Genomic DNA, 6,180 nt, shown 5'->3' on the forward strand with positions numbered 1-6,180 from the left:
ATATGCACATATGTTTGTGAAATAGTATAGGAATCCATATCATTTTACAATCGACATAGTAAACATATGAAATTGATACAAAAAACATAATAATATATACTCATCTTTTCTGTACATTTATAAAATTATGGAAAATTGTATCGTTTACAATCGCCACTAAAACCCAAAAATCGATACGAAAAGCCTTTTTTACACTAAAATTTAAAATTTCGTTTGACAAAGATAATATAAAATATGTCATAGCTTATTGGAAAAACATTTAGTATTAGAACTTGAGGTTGCATGTTCACATCTTGTCTAGATCATATGTAGGGATTTTTATTTTATTTTTTAATTTTTATTTTTTTTATTTTTGTAGAAAATGAGTTCAACATTTGTAGCGATTATAATCACTATGATTAGATCTAGTTTTCTGTTTCGATTAATGAGGACAACCCCAGCAAAAGTGAAAAACACTACTAAAGGCTATGGTAACGGCGGATGTTATATCGAATGACCATTCGTTGGGATTTTTTTATATAGCAATTATAATCGATACCAAATGTTAAAATAATCCCTACGAAAAAGTAATTTTCTTGTAGTGAGGGCTTAAAAGGTCATTGGTAATAATTCTTCTCAAATGGCTAACCATACCGCACACAATACGTAGCAATTACAATTAATACCAAATGTTAAAATAATCGCTACAAAAAGATAATTTTCTTGTAGTGAGGGCTTAAAAAGTCATCAGAAATAATTCTTCTCAAAGGTCTAAACATACCGCGCGCATCGCGTGCGTTGAAATCTCTTGTTAAAAAAAATGTAAAACAAGCTAGACATTGGACTTGAACCCTCACCACAATAAGTATTCATAAAAAATAAAAAATAAAAAAATAAAAAAAAATAAAATCAACTTTTTTTTTTAACAATAAAAAAACCAACTTAGCTAACTCGCTTTTGAGTCTTTTTGTATGTTACGTACATACATCAGTTTAATTATATACACTTAACTAATAAAAAAATTGGACATAGAGGCTTGATAAGTTGAAAGAGCGAGGGGAATGGTAGGGGAATCTCCTCCCCCAAATTGCCCCTAATGATGTATTAAACTTTCATCCTCATAGTTAAAAGATATTTTTTCCCTTTTCACTAGATCAATTAGCGGTTTATCTAAGTAAAATCCACCATATGAAAAGTTGTGGTTTTTATATAAAGTAAAACCGCTATTTCAATTAGCAATTTTATGAAATAGCGGTTTTGTTCTGGACTGAAAAAAAAATGACGTGGACGTTATGTAGGAAATTTTGATAAATAATAGCGTAATTGTGGAAATTTGACTTCTTTTAGTAATTGTCATGGAAATCACTCACAAAAACGAGACTTGAAACATGAAATTGACATGACAAATTAACTATTACCTTGACTCAAGAAATCACCCTTTAACAAAAATCTTGGATTATAATATAAGAACTTATCAACCCAAATTAAAATTTAACCCGATCTACGAATGACTTGAACCAAAACAACTATTTTGGCACAACTAGTCAAATTCCAATAGTTTACTCCTCATCATACTTTGATGTTGAATTGAATTAGCAGCCCATAGAATTATAACAGTGGAGTAGTATATTATTATCAGTTGTCGGAATAAAAGTGGAATTTGAATTGACTTATCCTCTTCTCTATAAAACCGAGTAACAAAAAAATCATAAATAGTCTAATAATACTGCTACTACAAGTATTATTAATATTAAAAAGATTTAATCAAAAAAGAAAACATGAAGGTGGTAAGTTTTTGTCTAGGGGTGAAGAACCTTTGAAAACATCACCCCTTTCAAATTTCCAAAATAATCAAGTTGTGATTTCAATTTTTGTCAGCAACCCCACTTTTTTGGGGAAGTTCACTGCATCCAAGTATCCAACCTTCCCTTTTTCTTAAACAAACCCACCATTTTTACTCTTTCATTTATATTTCTATAATTATATACTTTGTATATATATACAACTCTTTTATGCTTTCATTTTTCTCTTATTCTTTTCATTCTTTCTTCAAATTTCTCAAATACCCACTTCATTAATTCATCAAAGATTCAAACTTTAACCCCTTTTGTTTCTGGGGTTGATTAAATTGGTTCTTTTCTTCTTTGTTTGGGATTTTGATTTGGATTTTTATTGAATTTATCAAATTTAATTTTGGGAGGAAAAAAAAAGGGTTTCTGGGTTGTGATGCTATAGTTGCCTTGTTCAATCTCAGGAAATTCTGTTTCTACTTAATCACAGGTACTTAATTAAACCCTATTTTCAATTTCTTGGATTCTTTTGAATATTAAGGTGATTTGGATGATTTTGTTGTATGGGTTTGTTTTTGTTAGTATTTTCAGTGATGGGTTTGTGAATTTTTATTAAGATTTGATTGATATTGAAACATTTGGTGTGATTGCTCTTAATCTTTATATAATTACAAGTATATGATAAGCTGTTAATGTCTGATTAAGACAGATTAATTTGTTTGAAAATGCTGGTGTATGAATGTTAATTCTACTGTTCTTTGTATGATTCTGGGTATTCGTAGCTAACTTTATCTACCATTTGGAATTGCAGAGGTACATTTGCAAAATCATCAATATTTGAGTTCTTGGTTCAACATTGATATCTTCTCAAATTGAAGAGAATCAGTCAGATATTCTATTGAGTTCTTGATCAAAAATCTGGTTCACATTTGCAATTGAAAGTTCAGAACTAAAATTTGGGAATTTGATCTGTTTGGTGTGTTCTCAGCATTACAAATTGGTTCTTGATCAAATCTGGCATATATTGTGAGAAATAATTCAGGGTTTAGATTAAATGATTAGAGAACTTGGAGAAACAGATTGGAAATTGCCAAAAAAAATTGTTTGCATTGCGAAATCATTGTACCGAATCAGTAGTAATGGAAGCTAGAGTTAGAAAAAATGTAACTTCTACAATGAGGGAAACAAGTAACGCAAACATGAGGAACACATATAGTACTCCTATGAATGCAGGAATGATGGGGAGGGATAGAGATTATCATCGGTCGTTTTCGCAAGGGACCGGGAAGAAGGCATTGCGAGGGGGCTATTTCGGGTTAGAATCAATGTTTCTACTCGTCTGCCTCACCGCCTCGTTGTTGATTCTTCCGTTGATACTACCACCATTGCCTCCACCGCCGTTCTTGCTACTACTAGTACCTATTGGCATTCTTGGACTGCTTATTATGATCTTAGCATTTATGCCTTCTAATATTAAAAACTTGACTTATATGTAAATTTAGAGTTGTGTTTAGCTTGATCCTTGTTAGTCCTTGTCTCTATAGTTTAACTTTGTATCTCTTTTTCGCCTTGCTAATCGTTGGAGGGAGGAGAGATAGGTTGCAAATTCAATTTTCACTTGAGAATTTGGTGTAAAGATACATGTAAGAAGAATTTATCATATAAAGGCCTTTCATATCAACCATTTTATATGGTGAATTACTGAATGTGCTTAATATTAGTTGCATTATGATTAATGTGATACGGCATACAATATATAGTTGAAAATTACTTGATTGATTTGGTAAATGTTCAAATTACACAATTGATGTTTATAACACCTAGAAAGAAATACTATAGGTTTTTGATTTTCGTGTTTTTGATTTTCGTTTTTACATAACATTTGAGAAGTTGGATTTCTCGGACATAAACACGGCAATTGCGGGTAGAGGTAGGCACCAGGCGGCCCCGGCCTCGGCCCATGCTAGCCTACATGTTGTGTCAGCGGGCCTGGTGCTCTATTGGATCACGTTTAAAATGTAGCAATTAAAGTTGTGCCATTGCGCCATTGAGGTCATGTTTCATAAACAATGCTTGATGCATGACCTGGTCAATGTGTTGTTTTGTGCTAAACCATCGAGCCCCTTTAACTATCTTTAGATTTTTCTTTCGAATCGGTGGAAAATAAGCGAATTGAAATGTTAATTGACTCATCTTACTCATGTTGGGTTCATACCAAGTTTTCAAAATGATGTTCATGTATGACCTATCCACCGTACTTGTCGTGTCAAGGTAGTTACAATGTTACGAGGGGGTCATTTCATGTCAGCCTGGTCCATGTCTAATCAAGCAATAAACAAGCAAGAAATAGGCTAAAATAAACAAGCAAGAAAAAACAAGTTTATTTATCTATGAGATAAACTATTTTTGTTATTAAATGATATTTTTATAAATAAATTAACAACTTTTTTATTAAAAGCGGGCTCTCACAGTTAATGATGACTGAATAAAGTTATTGATTTATTTACAAAATGCAATGTCCAGAGATAAATCTGGGCATCCTCATAAACAAGTGCATTACCCATATTTTAGGGTTGGTTTGTAAGGGTGTGGATGTGTGAAATGTGATCCTCAATGTACTCCATAGTAGAACAAGATAATTAACGCAAAAATCTAATATATATATATATATATTATATATATAAAGTAGGCATTTTTGGAGAGCATTCGGAGCGCCACGTAAGAAATATACTTATTTCGACCAATAAGAAGAAAGATTTGTATTTTATTTTTGAATTAAAAAATTATATCCCCACCTAGATAAAAGTAACGAATTAGATTTGATATATCTAAAATTTTAATGCCACGTAGATTATAATCCACAAATTAAATTAAATTATTTTAATGAAAAAAAAAGTAAAAATATTGAAAAAGATAAATTTATTAATTCAATACTACGAGTATAAGGAATCTAAAAAAAATATGCTAAAAAAATATTCAAATGATAAACGCTTATAATAAAGTTTGATACCTATCATTATAAGATAAATTTTAATAGTATTTATGATAAGAAATACAAATTGTTCGTTAATTATAATTAAATTAAAATTTGTGATACCTACCATTATAAATTGACACATCATACGACACAAACAAAATTTCGTATCAATAAAAAACCCCATTAAGTGAATTATGTGTTAGTAATTTTGTATTAATTTTTGGTCATCAATAGCCGGGTAATTTTTAGTTTAATTTTTAAAATCCTATGTTTAAAATAGTATTTCTAATTATTACTTACATTGTATTTATTTAGGATACTCAACGATTATATGTTTATGTTTTATTTACTAAACGTTTTTTTACATGCAAATCTAACACAAAATACGACACAAATAAAATTTTGTATCAATACAAAACCCCATCAAGTGAATTTTGTGTTAGTAATTTTGTGTTAGTTTTAGGTCATCAATGTGCGGGTAATTTTTAAAATCTTATGTTTAAATTTAGATCTGTAATTATTAGTTACATTGTATTTATTTAGGATACTTAACGATTATTTGTTTATGTAATGACATACGATTAGATGTTGTATACTTAATATATGGATGGCTTTGGTTATTTTTGGAGACGATGAAAAAATTCCAATCCATAGATTTGATTTTATATCGCGACACGGTTCAATTTATCCATTTATGTAGTATGTTGGTTGTGGACGAGGTCAGCGATTCTATCGAAATAAAAGATATGGTAAAACAATGAATAATGATTTAAGATTTAAATTATTAAAAATTTATCATTTCACATTAAAGATCTTATATAATGAAAAAAATATCATATTTACAATTTATTTATATTTAATAAATTCATTAAAATTATAGTAAAAAATAAATAAAATATTAAACTTTTGTAATTTTGTCTGAAATTATTAAATGCAATAAATCAAATAATTTAAAATTTTAGATGAAATCATCGCACGGGCTTCCATCTAGTTAGATTAATAATTGGCCAAGTGCTCTGCAAGATAAGGACATTACGCTTTAGTTTTTTTTTTTTTTTTTTCTTTTTCGGTCCACATTTTTTTATTTAAGAACATAACATTAATGTTTGACCCCTCTTAACATTATTTTGTTTGTAGCATCCACTACCACATTCACTTGTAGAATAATAGTGGCATAGATCCAACATGGTGTTAATAATGTTATGTTATTAGCCTTAAAATAGCAAGTGGAAATTAAAAAATAATTAGCAACCTGGTTTGTTTCTTCTAAACAAGGAAAAGGAACCGACCATGCTTCATAATTGTTGTACATTATGAGGGCACCCCCTCTAATTAATGGAATCTATGCATTACTTGAAATAATTAAAAGTTATGCAATCTAACTATCGTCATAAATGGAAGTAACCAGCCTGTTTGCTTCTAAAGATGGAAAAG

The 6,180-nt window shown here is 29.7% G+C and overlaps 1 long non-coding RNA gene across 1 annotated transcript; it reads left to right on the forward strand.

Moving 5' to 3' along the window:
- The first annotated feature begins 1,702 nt into the window (after positions 1-1,702).
- LOC110717908 lies at positions 1,703-3,501 on the forward strand. Its single transcript, XR_002510820.1, has 2 exons — positions 1,703-2,259; positions 2,581-3,501. It is a non-coding gene; the product is annotated as an uncharacterized LOC110717908 (long non-coding RNA).
- Positions 3,502-6,180: the final 2,679 nt, after the last annotated feature.

The sequence above is a fragment of the Chenopodium quinoa genome, unplaced genomic scaffold (genome assembly GCF_001683475.1).
Source record: "Chenopodium quinoa cultivar QQ74 unplaced genomic scaffold, ASM168347v1, whole genome shotgun sequence".
Classification (NCBI taxonomy): Eukaryota; Viridiplantae; Streptophyta; class Magnoliopsida; order Caryophyllales; family Amaranthaceae; genus Chenopodium; species Chenopodium quinoa.